Source organism: Vulpes vulpes, chromosome 9 (genome assembly GCF_048418805.1).
Source record: "Vulpes vulpes isolate BD-2025 chromosome 9, VulVul3, whole genome shotgun sequence".
Taxonomy (NCBI): domain Eukaryota; kingdom Metazoa; phylum Chordata; class Mammalia; order Carnivora; family Canidae; genus Vulpes; species Vulpes vulpes.
This window is the reverse complement of record NC_132788.1, coordinates 65,896,299-65,922,318: the sequence shown is the minus strand read 5'-3', so window position 1 is coordinate 65,922,318 and position 26,020 is coordinate 65,896,299. Positions and strand designations below refer to the sequence as shown.

The following is a 26,020-nucleotide window of genomic DNA, read 5'->3' as shown; positions in this document are numbered from 1 at the left end:
AGAAAAAAGGGCCAGGTCCAAGAATTTGCATTTTTAATTTGCTCCCCAGGTAATTCTTTTTTTTTTTTTTTAATATTTTATTTATTTATGAGAGACACACACAGAGAGAGAGAGAGAGAGAGGGGGGGGGGCAGGCTTCATGCAGGGAGCCCGACGCGGGACTCGATCCTGGGTCTCCAGGATCACACCCTGGGCTGAAGTTGGTGCTAAAACGCTGAGCTACCAGGGCTGCCCTCCCCAGGTAGTTCTGATGCAGGCTGTCCATAGTCCACAGTCTGAGAAGTACTGTTAATGTTTGGGTTGCATCACAATACCTTTATCCTTTATGGCACATGCAATGTGCACACTTTTGGAATGGAGTATCATTTCAGAGTTGAGTAGGAGAGTAAGAGAAAAAAAAAATGCTCACTGGAGAGCCCAGTAAGGCTGGCAGTGAGACTTAAAAAAAAAAAAAAAAAAAAAAAAAAAGATAAGGTGTGCTCCTCCCTAAAAAAAAAAAAAAAAAAAAAAAAAAACATTGTTTTAGAACTTGCAAATGGAGCAGTCCTCCAGTTATGCTGTATTCTCTTTCTTTCGCTGCTGTAATAACAAATTACCAAAAATTTAGTGGCTTGGGGGATCCCTGGGTGGCTCAATGGTTTAGTGCCTGCATTTGGCCCAGTGTGTGCTCCTGGAGTCCCAGGATTGAGTCCCACATCAGGGTCCCTGCATGCAGCCTGTTTCTCCCTTTGCCTGTGTCTCTGCCTCTCTCTCTGTGTCTCTCATGAATAAATAAATAAAACCTTTAAAAAAAATTTAGTGACTTAAACAACACAAATTGCACTTTGGTTGTTTGAGTCTAAAATGGCTTGGCAGTGCTGTGTTGCTTCTGGAGGCCTTAGGGAAGAATCCATTTCCTTGCCTTTCTTGGCTTCTAGAGGCAGCCCGCATTACCCGGCTTGTGGCCTGCTCCCACTTTCAAAACCTCCAGTGGCCAGTCAGATTTTCCCATCTCAAATTCCTTAACATAATCACATCTGCAAAATCCCTTTGCCATGTAAGGTAACATATTCATAGGGCTTGGGCATTAGGATGTGGACATCTTTAAGGGGGCTGTTGTTCTCCCTATGACATACACCTAAGCAGAGTCTGGGCAAGCACTTAGGTTTAAGCTAAGAAAAAAGCAAACCACCCATCTGTTTTCAAGCTTAAAGGATTTGAATACAATTAGGAAGGTCACATTTTTTTATGGTCCAAACAGGTTGAAAAATCAGTTTATTAACATGACTGTAAAACTGGTAAAGCTGTACAAGATTACCTAAGACAGTATGTTGCTTCCTTTTACCTTCACTACTGATACTCTGATACTGATACAGAACAACTATTAAAGAGATGTGTTTGCTTTTTCAGACTCACACACACACACACACACACACACACACCTTATTTTCTCAGTTTTACTTTTGAGCATTCGCACTTTAAAAATAAGACCCAGTGAGGGGCTCCTGAATGGCTCAATTGGTTAACCAACCAACTCTTGATTTCAGCTCAAGTCATGATCTCAGGGTCATGAGATTGACCCCCACTCAGGCTCCACTGGGCATGGACCTTGCTTGTGATTCTGTCCCTCTGCCTCTGCTCCACTTCCCCCCTCTTTAAAAAAATAAATAAGACCCAATGAAACTCAAAGAAAACAAAAGTGGACCATAAACATCCCAGCCAATAAACCTTGTTGATGGGGGGGTGGGGAGCCAATATATACCTGCATAAGATCAGAAAACTTTAAAAATACGCTATCCGTATCTCTTCTTTGGTGAGTGTCTGTACAAATTTTTGTTCATATTTTTATTTCTTTTACTATTACCGAATTTTAAGTTTTGTTTTTTATATTCGGGTTGCTGATTCTTTATTAAATACATGTTTTGCAAATACTAAACTTTTTTTCCTGATCTATGGTTTGTCTTTTTATTTCCTTAGCATAGCTTTTCAAACATCCAAAGCTTTTAATTTTGACAAAGCCCAATTTATCAACTTTTTTCTTTTATGGTTCATGTTTTTTTGTGTCCTAAGAAATTTTTGTCTAACTAAAATCCCTAAGATTTTCTCCTATGTTTTCTTCCAGAACAGCAGTGTACAATAAAGCTTTCTGTGATGATGAAAATGTGCTATACTCCAAGCTAACCAATACACTAGCTATAGCAAACCACACATAGCTACTGAGGACTTGACATGTGGCTAGAACTAAGAGCTGAATTTTAAAATTGTATTTAGTTTTAATTATTTAAATTTAAATAGCCACATGTAGCTACCATATGGACAGGAAGTTCTAGAAGTGTTATAGTTTTGATTTTACATTTTGGTCTACGATACATTTTGAGTTAATTTTTGTATGTGTTTGAAGTATGGATCAGGGTTCATTTTTTAAAAATATGGACATCCAATTATTCTAGCACCATTTTGTGAAATGACTATCTTTTACGCCCTCTCGACACCTGTGGCCATGTTTATGTCTTTTTCTGAACTCTATATTCTGTTCCATTGACCTATATGTCTATTCTTTCATCAGTATCATCCTGTCTTCATAGATGGTCAACTGACCTTCAACAAGGACACCAAGAATGCACAATGGGGAAAGGATAGTCTCTTTCCACCAAATAGTGCTAGGAAAAGTGGACATTCCCGTGCAAAAGAATGAATCTGAACTATTATCTTACATCATATACAAAAATCAACTTAAGTGGATTAAAAACTTAATGGTAAGACCTGAAACTGAGAAACTCTAAGGGAAAAAAAACAAACAAACAGGAAAAACCTTCATGACATCGATCTTAGGAATGATTTCTTGAATATGACACCAAAAAAGGATGTGCAATAGATGCAAAAATAGACAAGTTGGGACTACATCATACTAAAAAGCTCTAAAGCTCCTGTACAGCAAAGAGAACAATCAATAGATTGAAAAAGCACTCTATCAAAAGAGAAAATATTTTGCAAATTTATAAGGGATTAATATCCAAAATATGTAAGGAACTTCTACCACTCAAAAGCAAAAACAAACGCAAATAATTTGATTAAAAATGGGCAAGAAATCGGAACAGGTACTTCCCCAAAGAAGACATACAAATGGCCAGGAAACATATGAAAAGATGCTCAACATCATTAAACATCAGGAAAATGTAAATCAAAACTACAATGAGATAATACCTCACACCTGTTATGATGGCCATTCTCAAAAAAACAAAGTAACAAGCATAGACGAGAATGTGGAGAAACTGGAACCCTTGTGCATTATTTTTTTGGTTTTTTTTAAAGATTTTATTTATTTATTCATGAGAGACACAGAGACAGAGAGAGAGAGAGGCAGAGATACAGGCAGAGGGAGAAGCAGGCTCCATGCAGGGAGCCCAACGTGGGACTCGATCCTGGGTCCCCAGGATCACACCCTCGGCTAAAGGCGACGCTAAACTGCTGAGCCACCCAGGCTCCCCTCCTTGTGCACTGTTGATAGAAATGTAAAATGGTACAGCCACTATGAAGAACAGTATGGAGATTACTCAAAATAAATAAATAATAAACAAACAAACAAACCATATGATGCACCAATCCCATTTCTGGATATCAATCCAAAAAAATTGAAAGCATGTTCTCAAAGAGAAATTGGCACCCCAGATTTATTTCAGCATTGTTCACAATAGTCTAAATGCCTATTGATAGATAAATTGATAAAGAAAATGTGTTATATACAAACAGTGCAATATAATTCAGCCATTAAAAAGAAAAAGGAAATCCTGTCATAGGCCACAAAATGGATGGAACTTGAGGATATTATGCTAAATGAAATAAGCCAGTCATAGGCAATTATTGCATGATTCCATTTATATGAGGTATCTAAACTAGTCAAAAGTCATCAAAGCACAAAATACAATAATGTAGCCAAAGTCTGAGAAGAGGTGGAAATAAGGAGCTGCTATTCAATAAATATAAACTTCTGTGCAAGATTGAAAAGTTCTAGACAGCTGCTGTACAACACTGTGCCTACAGTTAGTAATACTGTATTGTACGCTTAAAAAATTATTGAGGGTATATCTCATGTTATATATATGTTTTACCATAGGTTTAAAAAAATCACAGTCTTGGAGATCCCTGGGTGGCTCAGCGGCTTCGCGCCTGCCTTTGGCCCAGGGCGCGATCCTGGAGTCCCGGGATAGAGTCCCGCGTCGGGCTCCCGGCATGGAGCCTGCTTCTCCCTGTGTCTCTGCCTCTCTCTCTCTGTCTATCATAAATAAATAAAAATAAATTTTAAAAAATCACAGTCTTAATTCCTGTAACTTTATAGTAAGTCTTGAAATCAGGTAGTATGAGTCTTCCAACTTTGCTTTTCTCTTTCAAAATTGCTTTGGCTGTGGTAAGTTCTTTGTTTCTCTATATAAACATTAGACACAGCCTGTTGAACCACACAAATATAAAGGATTATAAGAGGCTACTATGAAGAAATATATGCCAACCAATTGGGGAACCTAGAAAAAAATGGATCAATTCCTAGAAACATACAATCTTCCAAGATTGAATCAGGAAGAAATAGAAAATATCTAAAGAAATTAGTAATAAGTAATGAAATTAAGGCAATAAAACAAACAAAAAAAAATCCCCAAAAACAAAGGTCCAGGAACAAGTGGTTTCACAGGTAAATTCTACCAAAAAGTTTTTAAAAGAGTTAATACCTCTCCTTCTCAAACTATTCCAAATAATTGAAGAGAAAGGATTGCTTCTAAATTCATTCTGCAAGGCTAGCATTACCCTGATACCAAAACCAGACAGACACTACAAAAAAAGCAAATTACAGGCCAATATCCCTAATGAATATAGATGCCAAACTCCTCAACAAAATATTAGCAAATGAATTCAACAATACATTAAAAGAATCATTCACCACAGTCAAGTAAGATTATTCCAGGGATGCAAGGATGGTTCAATATCTGCAAACCAATTAATATAACACATTGACAAAATAAAGGGTAAAAGTCATATCCATTTCAATAGATGCAGAAAAAGCATCTGACAAAATTCAACATCCATTCATTATAAGAACCCTCAACAAACTGGATGTAGATGGAACATACATCAGCATAATAAAGGCCATATATGATAAAACCCACAGCTAACATCATACTCAATGAAAAGCTCAAAGCTTTTCTTCTAATATCAGGAACAAAACAAGAGTGTCCACTTTCACCACTCTTATTCAACACTGTACTGGAAGTTGTAGCCACAGTATCAGACAGGTAAAAGGAATAAAAGGCACTCAAATTGTCACTATTTGCAGATGACAATGATACTACATACAAAAAACCCTAAAGACACTACCAAAAACTATTAGAACTAATCAATGAATTCAGCAAATTTGCAGATACAAAATTAATATACAAAAATCTGTAAATCTGTTGTGTTTCTATATACTAAAAACAAACTAGCAAAAGAAAAATTAAGGAAAAAATGCCATTTACAATTATATCAAAGAGAATGAAATACCTAGAAATAAATTTAACCAAGGAGGTGAAAGATTTGTAGTCTGAAAAGTATGATACCGATCAAAGAAACTGAGTATGACACAAATAAAAAGAAAGATATACTAAGTCATGGATGAAGAATATTGTTAAAATGTCCATAGTACACAGGGGCACCTGAGTGGTTCAGCCAGTTAAGCATCTGATTCTTGGTTTCAGATCCTATGATCTCAGGGTCATAGGATCAAGCCCTCCATTGGGCTCTGCACTCACCAGGGAGTCTACTGGAGATTCTCTCTCTCTCTCTCCCTCTCCTCCTCCTTGTGCTCTCTTGCTCTAAAATAATAAATACATCTTAAAAAATAAAACGTTCATGCTACCCAAAGTAATTTATAGATTCCATGGAATCCCCATCAAAATACCCATAACAGTTTTCATATAACTGGAACAAATAATCCTAAAATTTGTATGAAACCACAAAAGGCCCCAAATAGCCAAAAAAATCTTGAGAAAGAAGAACAACAATGGAGGTATCACACTCCCAGATTTCAAACTACACTACAAAGTCACAGTAATCATTAAAACAATATGGCACTGGCACAAAAACAGATACATAAATCAATGGAACAGAATATAGAGCCCAGAAATAAACCCAAGCTTATATGGACAATTAATCTACAACAAAGGAGGCAAGAATATACGATGGGGGAAAGAGACTCAGTTCAATAAATGGTGTTGGAAAACCTGGACTTCCACATGGAAAAGAATGAAACTGGACCATTTTCAAACAGTAATACAAAAATAAACTCAAAAAGGATCAAAGACTTAAATGTAAAACCTGAAATCATAAAACTCCTAAAAGAAAACATAGGCAGTACACTCCTGGACACTGATTTAGCAATATGCTTTTGGATCTGTTTCCTCAGGCAAGGGAAACAAAAGCAAAAACAAACTATTGGGACTACATCAAACTAAAAACCTTGTGTACAGTGAAGAAAATCATCAACAAGATGAAAAGGCAACCTACTGAATGGGAGAAGATATTTGAAAATGATATATCTGGTAAGGGGCTAATATCCAAAATATACAAAGAATTCCTACAACTCAACACAAAACAAACAAATCCTAACCAATTTAAAAATATGTAGAAGATCCGAATAGACATTTTTCCAAAGAAGACATACAGAGGACCAACAGACACATGAAAAGATGATCAACATCAATAATCATCAGGGAAATATAAACCAAAACCACAATGAGGTATTACTTCATACCTGTCAGAATGGCTAGAATGAAAAAGAAATCACAAGTGTTGGTGAGGATGTGGAGAAAAGGGAACCCTCCTGGACTGTTGGTGGGATGTAAACTGGTAGAGCCACCATAAAAAAAAGGTATAAAAGTTCCTAAAAAAATTAAAAATAGAAATACCATATGATCTGGTAATTCTACTTGTGGTTTACCAAAAGAAAATGAAAATACTAATTTGAAAAGATATATGCATCCCTATGTTTCCTGCAGCATTATTTGCAATAACCAAGATATGGGAAAAAAAATTGTCCCTCCAAGAAAATGTTGTGTGTATGGATATATGCATGTAAGTGGAATATGACTCAGCCATAAAAGGGAATGAAATCTTGCCATTGCAAAAACATGGATGGACTTAGTATTACGTTAAGTGAAATGAGTGAGACAGAAAAAGACAAATATCATATGATTTCACGTGTATGTGGAATCTAAAAACCAAATGAACAAACAAAAGAGAAAGAGTCAAGAATACAGAGAACCAACTGGTAGTTGCCAGAGTGGAGGGGGCCAGACAGATGAGGGAAATAGGTGAGAGGGATTAAGAAGTGCAACTGCCAATTATAAAATAAGTAACAGATGTGAAGTACAGCATAGAGAATATAGTCAATACTATTGTAATTTTGTATGACAGATATAACTATACTTACCATGGTAAGCATTTCCTAATGTGTATAAATGTTGAATCATTATGTTGTATACCTGAAACTAATATAACATTCTACATCACCTATATTTCATTTGAAAATAAATTTTAAAAATAGTCCAGGGGCACCTGGGTGGCTCAGTTGGTTAAGTGACCAACTCTTGATTTTAGCTCAGGTCATGATTTCAAGGTCCTGGGATTGAGCCCCTCACTGGGCTCCAAGCTCAGCAGGGAGTTGGCTTGAAGGTTCTCTCTCTCTCCCTCTCCCTCTGCTCCTCCTACTTGAGTGCATGCTCTTTTTAAAATAAATCTTTAAAAATAACCTGATTTCCACAAAGAAAACAGCTAACATTGTGATTATAATTTCATTGAACCTATACAGTAATTCGGTAAGAAATTATATTTTGACAATATTCAGTCTTCCAATCCACGAACACAGTCTCTTTCTGTACTAATTTAGATCTCCTTTGATTTCTGCCATCACTTTTGCCGTTTCCAGCATACAAACCTTGCACATATATTGTTATATTTATACTAAGTATTTTGTTTGGATGCTATTGTAAATAGCACTTTAAAATTTTTCAAGGTCAAAATGTTTGCTATTAGAAAAGTAGGATTAATTTTCATATATTGGCCTTGTATCTTGTGACCTTGCTAAACTTCCTACTAGATACAGTTGCTTTTTTGTAAATGCTTTGGAATTTTCTACATAGACAATCATGCTATCTACCAATAAAGGCATTTTATTTCTCTCTTTCCAATCTACGTGCCTATTTCTTTGTCTTACCTTATTGCACCAGCTAGGATCTCCAGAAAAATGTTGAATAGGAGTGGTGAGAGCCAAAGTCCTTGATTTGCTCTATCTTAGGGGGATAAAAATCAGTTTTTCACTTTAAGTATGATGCTGGCTATAGGTGTTTCATACATGCCTTTAATCAGGTAGAGGAAGTTCACTTTTATTCCTACTTTTCTGAACGCTTTATCAGGAATGAGGGACAGATGTTAGTAAAATGTTTTCTGCATCTATTGAGATGATTATATGGTTTTTCTTCATCATCACCATTTATCTCCATAGCTCTTTCATCTCACAAAACTGAAATTTTGTACTCATTAAACAATAAATTCCCATTCTCCCTTCCTCCATCTCCTGAAAACCACCATTCTACTTTGTCTTTATGATTTTTACTCATCTCATGAAAATGGAATCATATAGTATTTGTCTTTTTGTGACTGTCTTACTTCATTTAGCATGATGTCTAAAGGTTTATCCATGTTGTAGCATATGTGAGAATTTCCTTCCTTTTAAGGTTGAAAAGTATTCCACTGTGTGCATATACCACATCTTGCTTATACTACTTATTCAATGATGGACATTCTAGAGTACTTCCACACTTTAGCTATTATGAATAATACTGCTATGAACATAGGTTAGGTGTACAATATCTCTTTATTACCCTAGTTTCAATCTTTTTGGATATAACCCCAGAAATGGAATTGCTGGGTCATATGGTAATTCTATTTTTAATTCTTTGAGTAACCACCATACCATTTTCCATAGCAGCTATCATTTTATATTCTCAACAACAGGGCATAAGAGTTTCAATTTCTCCACATCCTAATACTTATTTTTACTTATTCATTTATTTTTGATAGTAGCTATTATACCCTAATGGGTATGAGGTGTTAATACTGGCCTTAAAAAAATAGCTGAGGAGTGTTTCCTCCTTTTCTATTTCTGGAAGAGTTTGTATAGAATTTGTATTTTTTCCTTAAATACTGGCCAGTGAAGCTATCAGAGTTGTCCTGCAGGAAAGTTTTCAGATTATCTATTATTTCTTAAGTAAGCTTTGATAGTCTTTCAAGAAATTTGTCGATTTCATCCAAGTTATCAAATTTATTAACCAAATTGTTCATAATATTCTCTATTAGCATTTTAGTTTCTGTAGAACATATACTGATGTCCTCTTTGTCATTCTTAATATTAACATTTGTATCTTCTCTGTTTCCTGCTGACAAGTCTAGCTAGAGGCTTGTCAATTTCATCTTTCAAATACCAGCTTTTGGTTTTACTGACTTTCTCTACTTTTATTTCAAATTTAATTTCTGCCCTGAATTATTTCCTAATTTCTGCTTCTTCAGGGCTTTAATTTGCTCTTCTGTTCTTTAGTTTCTTAAAGTGGAGGCTGAGATAATTGATTTACTGTTTGTTTTCTAATATAAATATGTTTAATGCTATGCATTTCCCTCTAAGCACTGCTTAAGCTTAGTCCCATACATTTTGCCATTCCATTCAAAATAATTTTTAGTTTCCCTTATGCCTTTGTCTTTGACTCATGGGTTACTCAGAGATGTGTTTAATTTCCAAATATTTGGAAATTGCCCAGATATTGTTATTAATTTCTCATTGAATTCATTTGTGAACAGAGAAATTGTATTTCTTTACATTTGTTGAGGTTCATCTTCTGGCTCAGAAAATCTATCTCTGTTAGGTTAAATATGAATTTTTCATATATATTTGAAAAGAATGTGTATTCTGCTGTTGTTGTATGGAGTACCCTCTCAAAGTCAACTTAATCAAGTTGGTTGGTAGGGCTGTTTAGGTTTTCTACAACCCTATTCATCTTCTGTCTACTAGTTCTATGAATTACTGAAGAACTATTGACATCTCCAACTGAAATTGTATATTTTTATATTTCTCCTTTTGGTTCTTTCAGTTTTTGCGTTAGGTGTTTTTACATTTATGACTATTATATGTTCTTGATGAAGTGACCCCTTACTCATTGTGCAATGCTCTTCATCTTTCCTGGTAATATTTCTTGTTCTGACATCTACTTGGTCTGGTATTAATATAGCCACCTCATCCCTCTTTTCATCAGTGTTTTGCATAGTATATGTTTTCTCTATCCTTTTACTTTTTTTTTTTTATCCTTTTACTTTTAACCTATGTCTTTATATTTAACTTGGATTCAAAAAACATTGGGCAATTCCCTTCATCTTCTCTTTTCGCATCTCACGTGAGTTAATTAATACCTGTATCAAAGTGATATAGAAGAACTGGGTGAAAGGAGGTAAAGTAGAAGCATTTTGTAAATCAAATAATGGTACATATACATACACATATATATCATTATATACAAGTATACATGCACACTTATAAGCATACTTAAATACATAATGTGTCAAAAACTAATCCATGGTGCCCAAAGTCTAATGGCTTATTTTTATTCATCAGTGCTCTCTAATTTCCTACATTTTCAGGTTATTATTTTAATGAAGCAAAGAATAAATACAAATTTACTTCTCCTTTTCTAAAGTCAAAAACCCTTGTTTTAAAACCCTCATTATTCATACCAATTTTACAAGCAAATTCTTAAGTATTTTGTTAAATCAAAATTCTTTTTTTTTTAAGATTTTATTTATTTATTCATGAGAGATGCAGAGACATAGGCAGAAAGAGAAGCAGGCTCCCCGCGGGGAGCCCAATGTGGGACTCGATCCCAGGACCCTGGGATCACCACCTGAGCCAAAGGCAGATACTCCACCACTCAGCCACCCAGGTACCCTTAAATCAAAATTCTTGATCCTTTATTAAATTAAGAAAATAATCAGTTTTGGCTAAGACCCACATTAACAGTGTAAGATTGAGTTATTTCATTTGAAACAAAGGAAAAATAAAAAAGTTAAAACGAGTATCCTCAAAGAAACAACACAAATATCCAGGATTTCTATCACAACTGAAAGGCGTAACTTTTTCAGGAAGATTCTTTTCTCTTAAAAAACAATAAAAGAGAAAACAACATCAAATTTTCTGAGGTAGGGGAACATATAATAAACAGTTTTATTCCCCAGGGTCCAAAATGATGAAGTGAAATTATGGACATAAATGATACACATAAATTGTTGACATAAATAGTACATGCTCAACAAACATCTAATTGTTGCAGTTAGTCAGCTACTATACTGTATTAAATCATCTATGCTGAACTGAAATAGTGAAACCAAAGACAACTAGTTCTTTAAAGCCAATTTCAGGAAACTGAAACATTTGCATGTAAGCTCTACAACTGTTTACAATACTAAAATGAAAAATTGAAAATAAATGAAAAAGTTCCTGGAATCTCTCATATGCTTTCAATTAGATAGCATCAATCAAATGGCTACTTTTTCCAACAAAGACCTCCATGGAGACAAGCTACCGATTTTAGCGAACACCTCCCATTCACTTAGTAGGTCAAGATCAATTAGCTATTTGATACATACTTTAGACACAAGGTGTCACATACTATATGCAGTCATGGTAGGTTTACAAAAAACTAGTCACGTTCTGGCAAAGCATGTTGTATGATAAACAGACCATAAACAGAAACTACCACTGGCACTGGGGCAACATCCAGCTGGGTTTCTTTATCCCTGATCCCAGTTTCAGCTGCAGGTTTTTTCCAGAAAGAACAGTAGCTTGATTTACTCAACACTCTGCTGAAGTCAGGGTGTGGTCACGCTTCTCTAAATAATATTACAAATGGATTTTCCCTGAACTCTTGTAGCAACAGGATCTTAAAGTGGTTACTGGTAAGAAAAGGTGAGATTAAGGTCAAAATGCACATCTACAAAAAAAGTAATAAATAAGGATTTTTTTTTTTTAAGGACCACCTGGAGACAATAGAGGCAGGAGTATTATGGAATCCAGAAGAAAGAGGTAATATAGCACAGCCCATGAATATTTTTTTCAAGCTTTCAACACGGAGCCACAGTAACAGTTCAATGTCTTTTCCAGCTTCCCTGTTAAGCACCGACAACTTCACCCCAAATTGTTACAACACGCTATTAACTGCCCCCAAATACAAATCAATCGTTTTTTTATTTATTTATTTATTTTTAAATCGTTTTCTTTCTTGGTCATCAGAACAGGTCTAAATGTAAAAGCGAATCCAGAAAGATCAATTAAATGTCTCCTTTACCTGTTCTAAAACACTACCAACGAGAGATTCAGAAAGTTAAGACTCGGAAGCCTCTTCCTAAGGCAGGGACGTACAGGAATGTGCTTAATAAATTAAATAATTGCATTCCGGGGCAGCCCAGGGCGGCACAGCGGTTCAGCGCCTGCCTTAGGCTCAGGGCCTGATCCTGGAGACCCGGGATCGAGTCCCACGTCGGGCTCCCCGCGTGGAGCCTGCTTCTCCCTCTGCCTGTGTTGTGTCTCTGCCTCTCTCTGTCTCTGTGTCTCGTGAATAAATAAATAAATTTTTTTTAAAAAAATTGCATTCCTTCCTTCTGGTTAGCCCAGAGAATAAAAATGCACCTCTGCTCCGCGAGGGTGCAAAGCCGCCCTTTGCGGGCCGCAGGGCCCACCCCGGAGCCGGCACCCGGCACCCACCCGCCGGGGCACCCTCGGCTTGCTCGCGCCCGGGCAGGCACCCGCTCTCCAGGGGGCGAGGGCGGGACTCCGGGCTCTAGTACTCACTAGGCAGGCAGTGCTTGTGAGTGAACTTGAACTTTCTTTCCTTCTCGGCCACTGTCACGTCGCAAGCCCTCTAGAAGGACAGGGAAACTGAGGCCCGGCCTAAGGGGCCTGCCAGGGGTCACAGCCCGTAACGCGCACAGGCGGGCCCAGCAGGCGGGTCCTCGCCAATGTCCCGGGGCCTCTGCCTGGCTCGCCGGGCCCCAGGCTCCGCCGGCGGGACTCCCGGAGGAAAAGGGCCCGGCCCCGGGCGCTTCCCACCCCGGTCGCGTTCCCGTCAGCAGCCTCCGTCGACAGAAGGCGGCGGCCCCACCCGCCACCAGCGGCCGGGCACCGCGCCAAGCATGTGCTGCCCGCTCGCGGACACGCCCTCCGCCGCCCTCACCCCGCACCGCCTCCGCCATCGCCCAACCCCGCTGCGCGCCTGCGCGCCCCGACCGGGGCCCGCGGGCCCGAGGGCCCCTGCTCACGTGGGGCCCCACGTGGCCCCGCCGCCACCAATAGCGACCCAGGGCCTCGCGTCGGCCACGCCCCCCGGTGCCCCACCCCCTCGAGGCCGCGCCGACCCCGGGCGGGCGCGTGCGGCTCCCTGCTGCGCGGGCTGCGCTGCCGCTTTGCTGCCTGCGGTGCGCGCGCGTGTGAAGATGCGGGGTCGGACCCCGGTTGAGGCCGCGGAGGCCACAGGCTCCACGGGGAGGAGGGGCAGGCGGGGGCGTCGGGGAAGGCCTCGGGGAAAGGAAGGGAATAGGTACCCCTGGCTGCACACACTGCCCTTGTGGGGAAAGCCAGAGAAAACGGCTCCAGGTTTTCCCATTTTACGGCTAAGCCACTCGAACCCGCACTGACCCCATCACGTCGGGAGCATCCGCAGTTACTTTGCCGCAGCAGCGCGTGGAGCAGTAGTGGTCCTCCGCGGAGCACTGCCCGGGGCCCTGGTGGGTGATCTTCCAGGAGGAAGAGCAAGCTCGTGGAGATGACCTCATCCAAGGACACTCACCTGGCCAGCGGCCTTCTCCTGGGCAAGTCCAGGGCCCGCTTGGAACTTCAGTGACACTTAGACTTCTGTCATTAACCCAATTACAGGTATTGTGCAGCTTTCTCGTGGATGGCCTTACCAAGGAAAGATGGGCTACGTCTAGACCACACTGCTCTGTCCCAAGCCCGACCTATGTACCTATGTCAGCGGTGTATATTCTCATGCCATGGGTCCCTCAACTAAGCCACATGCCCCTTAAGAACACCAAGTATTTTTGTTGTTGTTTAACACTCCTTAAAAGCTGTCATGATGGTTTCTGATAACATGTGAAATTGCTGATACAGGACCTAGTCCAACGTGCATCCCCTATTTGTCCTGTTTGGCAGCATATAGTTGTGCTCGATTATGAGTTCCCATAGACAGGTTTTTTTTTAAGTTGCTACCTGGGTGCAGATACCGTGGGAGATAGCTCCAGATCTGCAACTCTACCTCCAAACTTCATTTTCTTGTTAATACAGAACTGCTGCTATTCTGGTCTCCGAGGGTGAGTCGTTTCACTGAGGATTTTTGTCAGACAGTTGTAAGAATGGGAGAAGGATTAAGGAACAATGAGAATTGAACAAATAAAAAAGCCTTTACTGATCTAAGATCTTAACGTTCTTGTTTCTCTCTGCCACCCTCTCCTCCTAAGATTTTAGAACTCATTGACTGTTCGCCGAATGCTTTTAATCACATCTTTCTTCATAATGTTTGGAAGAAGATCTTTCCTGCATTTGGATTTGTACAGCCTGAGTTGAAATTTTGGCGGAATGGAAGCGCTGGAAATAGGGTGTGTGGGGAGGCAGTGTCGTGTGTTAAGGAAAGAAGGATAAGAAAATCCTGGTGAGGGGAGATAACTAGAGCTTAGAGAAAAAGAATGAAGACAAAAAAAAAAAAATAGACTGGATGGCAGATCTAGCAGATTGTTCTGTGTTCTAATGGTAATGATATTCTTGAGCATGAAGATTTGTACATCGTGTATGATGACCAAAAAACATTACCATTTCGTTATTTGAGGAGTCCGGAGAGTTCTGGCAACAAAGTTGGAAGAACATAAGGAGGGTTTGATAGTTTAGTACCAGAAAGATAATCTGGGATCCAGCAGATCTCTCTGCACATTGTTTTCGTGTCTCTACCCTAACCCCAAGTTGAAAATCAAAGACTATGGTGAAGGAATAACTGGATAAGGTAGGTACACAGGTCTCTGCCTGAACCTGGATGCTGTTGCTGAAATTCCTGGGGCGATACGATACAGCCTGTAAAGACTCAAATGCTTTGTCTAACTTTGCCCCACAGATTGGAAGGTGCCAGATAACTTACTGAATGCTGAGCTCCTTAAGGAGCTCCTTGTACACCTACCATGGATCTTAGTACTGCACCTCACCAAATAATCTAGTTCAGAGGATGTCCTTGTGGCAACCTATAATCCTCCTAATATGAAGTTTTTTGGAATACATGCTGAAGAAATTGTGTATTTCAAAATTATAAAAACCCTGGTTGAAGCCTTTTAAAAACACACACAAAAAGACCTGTTTCAGTTTGCTTCAGGGGTCTCATCTTGCAACAGGTTCGCACTGTTGAACACAATGTTTATTGAGTTGGGTAGGTTATTTTGTCAAATCCAGGTTCCAGGATCCCTACCCCAACTCCCTTTGAAGCTCTAGTGCCTCCTGCTCCCTGTAAAAGATAATAACGGCTGTGAAACTGAACAGCATTTTGATTTCCCTTCCCATGAGACTGACAGAGGAGGCACAGGAAGGGGAGGGAAGGTTGTAACAAGAACATATGATCGCTCAAAAGTGGAGTTCACATGATGATTGATTAGGGAGATGTCACTAGTTACCCTGTCCACAGCTGAGGTTAAACACAGGCTAACAATAGCCCAGGAGAGAACAATTGGAGAATTCATTAGTTGTGTTCCCCTCTGACCCCTACCTTCCAGGCTTAGTATAGGCTCTACCCTGATGAGAAGCAAACTTTGGAACTAGACAGGGCTTCTGGAGTTCACGGCTCATTCTTCTCACCTGGCATGTGTGCAAAATGGTCAAGCATATTAATAGGTGACTTGGCCAACACCACGTAGCTGGTTAGAGAAGCAGAGCCAGGATTAGAGCCACTCTCCCTTTAAAGACAATTATTCATCCCATTTGTCCCCAAAATGGCCATCAATTTCCTCCCACCTCACACAAGAATGTGCATGACACAACATCCATCAGCAAGTGGAGTGTCTTTCCACCCCCTTGACTTGGTCTGTGGCTTCGTTTAATCAATAGGGTGTAGTGGAAGGAACATTCTGAGACTCCCCAGTTTGGGCCCTAAAAGATCTGACAGCTTCTGCTTCCTGCTAAAGCCTGGAAGTCAGCCTCCAGGCTTTGGAGAAGCTGGGCTTGACTACTGAGTGATGAGCCATAGCACGTGGACGGGGACAACATGTGGAAGAGCAGCAGGCGCACGAGGGAAGCCTCTTTGGACCTTCCAGCCCAGCCTAGCTACAAGCTGAACACAGCTGAATGAGTTACCCCCACCAAATCACATGGAGCGGAAGATCTACCCTGCTGAACTCTATCCCCATTCCTGACCCAGAGAATCATGAGAAAGAGACGACCCGGGGTTCTCCGGGTGGCTCAGTGGTTTAGCGCCTGCCTTTGGCCCAGGGTGTGATCCTGGAGACCCAGGATCGAGTCCCGCGTTGGGTTCCCTGCATGGAGCCTGCTTCTCTCTCTGTCTCTCATGAATAAATAAAATCTTTTTTTTTTTTTAAAGAGAAAGACGCAACTGAAAGACCCCTTTATCCTTTGCCTTATTCTATTCACTTGATTATCATAATTAAGAAATCAGGACATTTGACAATAGGTCTCGGAAGTCTGAGTAAGAAACCTGATCAACCAACACTTCCATGTATCTCATCCAGACAAGGTGGTTTTCTGCTTTAAACTCAAGACACTAAGGCCATCAATTAGTTTATTAATTTTGCTAATCAACCAGTCCTGCTCCAGTTACATTAACTTACACTTAGCATTTAACTATCACAAAATGTTCTTCAATTTTAATGTTCTGGTTATCTCATGATGCGTTATAGACCACCAGAAACCTTAATGGCTTAAGAACACTTCTTTTGCTCACGACTGTGCAATTTGGGCATAGCTGCATGAGGACAGCCAGTCTCTGCCCTACTTCAGCATCAGGTAAGGCTGGCTTAAAGGTCAGTTCTCTCCCATCTGGAGATTGGCGGTGGGAAGAAAACTTGAACAGCTGGAGCTAGAACAGCTGGGCTTCTCTGAGATTACTATCTCCATGGAGCTTCCCACGTGGTCTACCCCTCTTGGTGGCTTCAGGCTGGCTGGTGCTCTTATAAATCAGTTCAGAGATCCTAAGACACAGTCCCAAGGAAGGGAAACTGGCAGGAGCTGTATCACTTTGCATGACTTACATTTGGAAGTCGGATAATGTCCTTTCCGCCCTGCTACTGGTCTACTCATATTCAAGGAAATAGGCCCCACCTTTTGATGAGATGTGCCAACATCACCCTGTTAAAAGAGCATATGGGAAAGGCTAGGTTAGTGTTACCATATTTGGAAAACAATCTCACCTCATCCAGCTTCCAAACTCGGTATATGAATTTCATGCTAGGACTAAAATCTTGATTTAAAAAACTAATTCCAGAAGCTTTTATTTAAAAAAAAAATTATTGCTAATCCTAATACTTATGAAAGTTAATTCACTTTCCTTACAGATGATTTGGTTTAGGGGCCACAGTTTATCTTCTTTTTGCTCAGAGATTTAGATTATAGCTGGGGAGAGGGGAATGTGTATAACCTACTGTTATTGCTGTTTTGTAAACCTGCCCCTTCTTAAAAAAATAGATTCACTGCTTATAGTTGAAACAAATAGGGTAGTCATAGAAAGGTTAAGACTATGAATTTAATCTGGCTCTGGCAACCACATATTTTAAAGAAATTAGTTTTGTATGCTCTGTAACATGCTCTGTATGGATGAATGCTAATTACTTACATGTCTACTTGCACATTCATGCAGACACACCACATTCATTCAGTATCTTATTCCTGAGGGATTTCTGGCTTCTCAACCCAGTTCACCTGCTATTTTTTTTTTTTAATCTGGCAGTGCCACACCAAAGGTATGCAGTGCCTTTTTAATTGTTGCCTGGCAACACTCATGCTCAGGACAGGAAGTGAAGTGTGCAGTATCTCACTATAATTCTGGTAGGAATCATATTGTGCCTAACACTTAGCCAAATTGAAGTTTGTGAACAGCAAAACTAACATTTCTATTATTGCAGAAACGTGTCTCAGGACCTGTATTAATCAGAGAAGAGCTGCTAAACTTCTATGGCATTTTGTAGTTGTTTTGAGACTCTTATAAATAAAAATAAATATCCAGTAAAAATATCCACATCTTCTTTGCAGATTGTTGTACCAACATTAAATATTGGTCTGTGGTCTGATCTCTAAACCTAGTTTTTCCCCTTCATTTCCTAAACTGTTTTCATTATAACCTGAAGATATGATTTTATGAATCTTTTAACATTGGCTTTCCAGACTATCTTTGGAGATTCCACTTTCAAGTTTACCAAAAAACTTTGGTATGTATTTAATGTTTGAAATTTATCTTTTTAATTTTTTTAAATTTCCTTATTTATTTCAGAGAGAGAGAGAGAGAGAGAGAGAACGAGCAGGAGAAGAAGAGGGAGAGGGAGAGAGAATCCCAAGCAGACTCTGAGCTGAGTGCATAGCCTGACAAGGGGCTTGATCTCAAGACCCTGAGATCAGGCCCTGTGCCAAGACCAAGAGTCAGATGCTTAACCAACTGTATCACCCAGGCACCCCAACGTTTGCATTTTAAATTGCCTTCTGAACAATGTGATTTCAGAGATTTTGTTGGTCAACTGACTTCTAACATTTCATGTCTCTAAGTTAAATGTATAGCTAACAGAATCCATCACTCCATCACTGAACAAAAAAAGTCTTTAATAATGAGAGTTGTCACCCTTTAATAATGTTTATTGGGACTTTTTCATTTACATACCTTATCTCTTTTAAAGCTGAGCAGTCCAAGATTATTTCTGCAAGAAGCACAGTAGAATGAGAGGTGAGTTTGTTTCTAGCTGAAACATTTTAATATTTTGACTCATTTTAAATGGAATGAATCTGTATTAAAAAGTATTTGTCAGAAAAAAAGGAAATTAGGTTACTTCCCAAAAAATGGCAAAAAGTGTGCTATGCGGAGGTAACTTTAATCTAAAAAAATGAAATTGCTGCGAAGAAATCACAGAGTGCATCTTTGTCACAAGCTGATGAGATGCATTACTTTTCAAGTAGCTTAAAAGAAGAGCCCTGTCTCATATTAAACTGCTGGATTAACACATCTGGCCAAATAAGGCAAGGGCCAGCCAGCACCCTGCAGTTCCAAGTCTGTGCGTGCTCCTTTTGCAAAGCCACATTAACCAAGGAAGCTTGAGTTTCTAAAGTAGCTACACACTCACAGACATTCTCAGGCAAGTCATTTTCATTTAGAGATGAGGAAGTTATTGCAACTAATATAATTTATTTGCATCACCCCCTCCCACCCACCCAAGAAAAATGAAGAATGATTTGAACCTGCCTTATTAGAATGTTCAGCCCAAATTGAACTTTAGGCCATTAACTCCCTGACCATAAAGAATACCTGACAGTGTCAGTTCTTTAGGGATTCTCTTCAACCCAAAAGAGTGGTTCAACAGGTGCTTCAAGTTCTCTGTGTGTTTACTCCACCCTAGAGAAAGGTGGATAAACTCACTTGATGATCCTTTCCAGTCTTGGTATTAATACTGTAACTGAAACTCAGTTTAAAAAACTGAAGAATTGCTTGGCATTTCACCTAATCTCTCTAAACATTCGTTTTCTCCTTGGTAAAATGAAAGTAATCCCACAGGGCCTACTTTTTTTTACAAGACTACTGTGGGGGAAACACACAGGTCAGACAATAGTAACATGAACTGAACATTTCCTATTATCTCTACCCTCTAAGTACATTATATGTGTTGTTCCACCAAATCTCCACAATAACTTTATAAGACAGGTACAGAAATCACTCAGGCTTAGGAAATGCAACACCCTGCCCAGGCCATATCTGGTGTGCGGCAGAGGCAAGATGTGAACTGACTTCTACTAAAGCTTATTCCACCTCCAATATAAGACCTATGAAAACAACTATGAAATAGGAAAATGATAGGCCAACATCAAATATCACCATTATTAAAATTTCCTCACTGTGAACCATTATTTAAAAGTTACATTGTGGGATACCTGAGTGGCTCAGTGGTTGAGCATCTGCCCTTGGCTCAGGTTGCGATCCAGGCGTCCTGGATCAAGTCCCACATCAGACTCCTTGCAGGGAGCCAGCTTCTCCCTCTGCTATGTCTCTACCTTTCTCCGTGTCTCTCATGAATAAATAAATCTTAAAAAAAAAAAGATTTAAAAAGTTACATTGTATGTGTGTGTGTGCACACCACATGAATGTTTTTTAAGGTTTCTATTTTTGTCGGTTTGGGGGGCATAATGTTTCTATTCAGATGGTTTTTTAATTATATGAATAATTGATACAGAAACTCCAAAAAATACAGAAAACTATAAACAAAAAGAAGAAATAGTGTGATGGTAAATCAAACATAGAAGCATGTTGGATAAGCAGCAACTCCCATTTCTCAAAAAAAGAAAGAAGGCCATTGCCCTTTATTCAGGGCAAAAATAAAGCATTTTAGTGCCATGCAAATAGTTAGAATGCTCATATTTGTTAAATGAGGGTCAGGATGACATATTGACTATAGCAAATCATCATAGCTTTTTGGCTGTAAACAGATAAAAATAATCAAAAGGATAGCTCAGTAAGCAACAAAATGCTCAATCGAGGTAAGATTTGGCAGGCATCTTGAGGCTAGGTTTGCTGACATTCCTAAAGAAACATTCATTTCTAAAAATCCAGACCTAGAAGAAAGATCCAGTAGTATTAGAGTAGTTTGCATAGGATGGTTTAGAACGTATTTATTTGTAAAGAATGACCTGAGTACAGAATTAGGCAAATATTCATTTGGGAATCAAAATGATCAAAAGTCAGAGAATTCCCGGAATTCAGAGTTGTACCTTGGACTTCAAAGGGACCTTCTGGGTCCGAAATGAGAGTAGAAAGCAGGATCCAGGAGTCTGAATGTGAGGGGTTCTCTTTCAAAGGAAGAGGTGATTGCTAGAGATGAACAGATCAGGAGTGTCTGCTACTCTGTTTTAGTTCATTGCTGGCAGGAAGAAGTCTGAGAAAGAAAACCAGAAGATCTCAGGCGGCTGGAAAGACTTTCAGGAAGCCTGCTGAGAATGTAGCCAGAGACAAAAGCATCTCCAGCATGACGTCAAGTGCATCTGCTCCTATCTCCGTTCCTATCAAAAACGAAGGTATGTTTTGTCTTTCCCTGAGTTCTACTCAATTCCTCCCAATGCCAGCTTCAGGCATCCTGAGAGGAACTGCTTTTCATAATGTTTCCCGGGATAGGTCATCTCTCCTCAGGTTCAGAAGCTGCAGTGAACCTCCTGAAACCATGACTTTTTCACTCAAATCTAATCCTATCCATCCTCTGTACCACCTGGACTCCCTCTATGGCATCTCCAGCTACCAACTGGGGAAAGAGGAAACTCCAGGAAAAAAAATTTTGGGTGGGGTGTTGTTCCCACACCGCATACCCTCCAAGTACCCCCAGTGACAAGTTAAGCAACTTGCCCAAGTTTATGTACACAGTTCTTGAATCCCATCTGTCCTGCCCTTTATTCTTCTCTAAGCACGAACAACCCAGTTCTTGGACTCTTCACCAATCACAGGGAAAGTGTAGAAGTAGAGAAAAGAACTGATGTTAACTTCCTCCAGGAAAACCTTTCTGAAATGATCATTCATGTGGCCTTCTTCCTTCTGAAATTCCATGACTAGAATGTTCTTAAACATTTTATGGAGACTTAACTATTAGATGGAAGAAAGCATCAACTTAGTCCCTCAGACAAAATCATTTGCTTATAAGGGCACCTGGGTGGCTCAGTGGTTGAGCGTCTGCTTTTGGCTCAGGTCGTGATCCCGGCGTCCTGGGATTGAGTCCTGCATCATGCTCCCCACAGGGGAGCCTGCTTCTCCCTCTGCCAATGTCTCTGCCTCTCTCTGTGTGTCTCTCATGAATGAATGAATAAAATCTTTTTAAAAATCATTTGCTTATAGACTAGGGACCAAGTCTTATCCCCATAGGCATTGAAGATGCTTAATAAATTCATTAATTTTGAAAAAACCCACAAGCCCTAGAGTGTCTAAAATATCATGAGAGGGAGTTTTAAATTAATGTAATTGTTTTCTATTATACACACTAGTCAGAAAGTAATCTGACCTAATACCAGTCTTATTTTCCTTAAAAAAGAAGAAAACCTTTCAATTGTCAGAAGCAGTTTAAATAAAGAACTACTAAAAAAGGAATCAAACAGGGAGATTCATGCTGCTCAGGCAACAAAATCAGTGAACAATGAAAGCCATAGTAGGCATTGAAGGTTATAAACAGAAATATAGACTGTAATCCTGGCCTCCATCACTTTACTGCAAAATAATCACCATTTCCACAGTTTCATTCATTCTTTGCCTCTTACTAGCAACTTGACAGCTCCTCTCTTCTTTCTTCTTATTCCAATATTTTCTTCACTCATCAGTAGTAACTATCAATTTACTTCTTATCAGCTGTACAGTTACTGTATAGTTATCACAGGTTGCTACCTGTTGTTTCCCTATTATAAAAAGAGGCCCAACAAAGTTGGAGCATGAAGAGCATTTAATTAGACATTTAGCATTTGAGTCATCCAGACTCTTAATCCTAATTTTGATTTGCTTATTTCCTTATCTTTGGAAAAAAATCCAGTCCACACATTGGTCAGTCATTTCATACAAGAAAGCAGTTCAGTGCTCATATTCAATAAAATTTCTTTGAAAGAAATTTGGATCATTTTCTCAGTAATGCTTACTTTTTTTCCCCTTTCAATCATCAAAAATATAGAGCTGAGCAAGCTTAAAATAGTTTTGAATGTATGCACTTACGTTTATATGTATTGTTATTTATAGGCAAAACTATTCAGTGTATAATTAAATGAGATTTTTCTCAAGTGATCATATTATATTTCTGATGGGTAGATTAAGACTTGCATTTTTGATATGTTCATTTTAATTTCAGGATCAATATTCTGAAGAAGAAAGATACTCTGATACAAACTTAAAAAATAACTTTGATTATTTTTATTACCATTTTGTATGTAGGATCCAGCTAATGCTGGATGTTCTATTTCATGTCTGATAGTAGTGGAACAGCTTTCTCTTTTTTGTAGCATACTATGGAACTCTTCCAAAATTGTCAAGTAGTCATTGTATTCTTATAAATAGCCATGTCTATATTAAATTCAACGTATGGTTTGAAAATTATTCGGTAAACCCTGTAAAAGGCTATTGTTGACATCTCCCCCCAAAAGAGTCAGAGAGCTGACTTAGGTTTGAGTCATTTATGGTGACCACCTAGCACAATAATCAAGAAAAAAAATATTCCAAGTTCCCATTCTATTTATTTCGTTAAGAAAATGCCAGCTGGTTTCAGCACTTCCCTGTTTATATGAATACTAACTTCAGGCTTTCAAACAAACCTTATTTGATTCAGGAAAGTCAGGAATAGAACCTGAGTGAGTCGTCCAGTGTCAAATGTAGCCTATGTGCTCCATGCTTACAACTGACTCATGAAATTCTGATGTCTGGAGGAGATCTATTTGATCTCTTATTCTCAGCTATATAATCTTCCAGATTAAATTGCACCAGAAATAATCTGTGTACATTCCACATAGAGTAAATAATCAGACATATCTCTACTCCTCTTCCTCCACACACATGACTTTGCTTGTGATTATCTAAAACCTGCAGGCCTGATATTTTCACTAAAGCCCTGCAATTACAAGTATTATGTAAACAGCCCGCTGTCATTTCCAACTGAAAAATGTATTTTAAATGTGACAAAACCAGGAGCGCCTGGGTGGCTAAGTTGGTTGGTTATGTGTCCTGATTTCAGCTCAGGTCAGGATCTCAGGGTCCTGGGATCCAGCTCCACATTGGGGTCTGTACTGGGTGTGGAGCCTGTTTCTTCCTTAGATTATGTCTCTCTCCCTCTGCCAACCACTCCCCAAAAAAGCAACAAAACCAGCCTGCAATAAATGCGATTTAGGGTTAAGTCTGTAAGTAACCTCACTGAGAGATTCTGAGGTACAGGTAATGCCCAACTGATCCATCTTTCTCTTAAAATACAATTATGTATAACCAAAAACCACTTCTCATCTGTGTATATAGAGGTTCCCTGGGGTTGAGGGAATTTCACTGGAAATATATTTTTCTCACAAGATTCCAGGTTTTGCAGAATTTGCTCTGATGTGAATATGCACATAATTGCAAACACATTTTTTACTTTGTATAACTTTCTAAAGATATTGCTCAAGGAAGCAACAAATACAAATTTCCTATTTGTTAATAGAAAAAACTGTATTTAAAACAAAAGATTAAACAATCCAGTTACTTAAAAGGAGCCAAAATACAAAAACAGCATGGGAATATTTTTGAGTTGAAATGTGTAAAAATACATATATTTTAAAAAGTGAAGAAATTGATCAAATGCATATGGAATAAAAATGATATTGAAAAGGGATGTGGAACTAAGAACAATACTCGATATTGAGATAACTGGTTACCATTTTAGGAGGAAAACTCATATCTTACACCAGGACAAATTTGAAATGCATAAAAGATTTGAAGGCAGGGCACCTGGGTGGCTCAGGGGTTGAGTGCTTGTTTTTGGCTCAGGTTGTGATCCCAGGGTCCTGGGATCGAGTCCCACATCAGTCTGCTTCTCTCTCTGCCTATGTCTCTGCCTCTCTCTGTGTGTCTTTCATGAATAAATAAATAAAATTAAAAAAAAAAAAAAGATTTGAAGACAGACAACAACAAACTACTCAAGCCATAGCAGACAAACAAGATACTCTCTTAGTGATCTTGGGGTAAGTTGTCCTTCCCAGCTACACATCAAATCCAAAAGCCATAAAAGAAAACATTGGTAAATTAAACTACAAAAGAATAAAACTGCTGCAGCAAAAGCCATCACAGGCAAATCAAAATACAAATGATAAGGTGAGATATTTACCACTCATATTACTAATGAAGATCTTACCTTCTTAATATAAAAGACCTTTTTCAAAATGAGGGGCAAAAAAACCCAACAGTCCAATTGGAAAATCTTAAAAGAGATAAACAATGAGAAGATGAGATGTCATTTCCCCCCCATTCACAAAAAAAAGTCTAAGAGATGAATAACATAAGAAGAAAACACATATTCTCATATATTGCTGCTGGCGGTGTAAATCCTCTGGGGATTTATGTATAACCTTTGGGACATTTTGGCTAAAATTATTAAATTATTAATGATTACATCCTTTAACTAGTAATTCTACCTCTCTGGAGATAATTGTGAAATGACCACACACAAGGTTGTTCACTATAGAGTTGTTTTTTGGAAACAACCCAAATACTTACCACAAGAGACTGGTTAAATAAATGACGGTACATCCATACTATACTAGACAGCTGTTTAAAAAATAAAAAGAAGTATAAGTAAATAAATCTTTTTAAAAAAGGAGAGAGAGAGAGAGGGTTGCCTGCGGGCCCATTTGGTTAAACGTCCGACTGGTGGTTTTGGCTGAGGTCATGATCTCAGGGTCATGAGATTGAGCCCCACGTGGGCCTCCTTGCTCAACAGAATCTGCTTGAGATTCTCTCTCTCCCTCTTCCTCTGCCCATCCCACTCATGCTCTCTGTCTCTCTCTCTCAAAATAAATAAATAAATCTTTAAAAAATTGGAAAAAACGAAAAGGTTTTGCATCCAAGACAAAAGATCTTTAAGAAATAATGTTCAGTGAAAAATAAAGTGAAGGCACAGTGTGTGCAGTATTTTACCTTTTGTATAAAAAAAGACAAGCCTATATTGAGATTTGCTGGTAGATACCGTATTTACACATGAGTAATAATAC

General features: G+C 38.9%; 2 long non-coding RNA genes across 2 annotated transcripts in view; both read right to left on the bottom strand.

The window, feature by feature from the left end:
* LOC140593908 (uncharacterized) overlaps positions 1-13,184 on the bottom strand; it is a 34,948-nt gene extending 21,764 nt beyond the window's left edge. Inside the window, exon 1 of the long non-coding RNA XR_011994332.1 lies at positions 12,893-13,184. This is a non-coding gene — a long non-coding RNA (uncharacterized lncRNA). The remainder of the gene's footprint in view (positions 1-12,892) is intronic.
* A 3,666-nt stretch (positions 13,185-16,850) lies between these two features.
* The window catches only part of LOC140593907 (uncharacterized), a 59,472-nt gene continuing 50,302 nt past the window's right edge, over positions 16,851-26,020 (bottom strand). The window contains exons 5-9 of the long non-coding RNA XR_011994331.1: positions 25,527-25,577; positions 21,044-21,207; positions 20,210-20,360; positions 18,951-18,987; positions 16,851-17,431 (exon numbers count right to left, since the gene is read on the bottom strand). This is a non-coding gene — a long non-coding RNA (uncharacterized lncRNA). The remainder of the gene's footprint in view (positions 17,432-18,950; positions 18,988-20,209; positions 20,361-21,043; positions 21,208-25,526; positions 25,578-26,020) is intronic.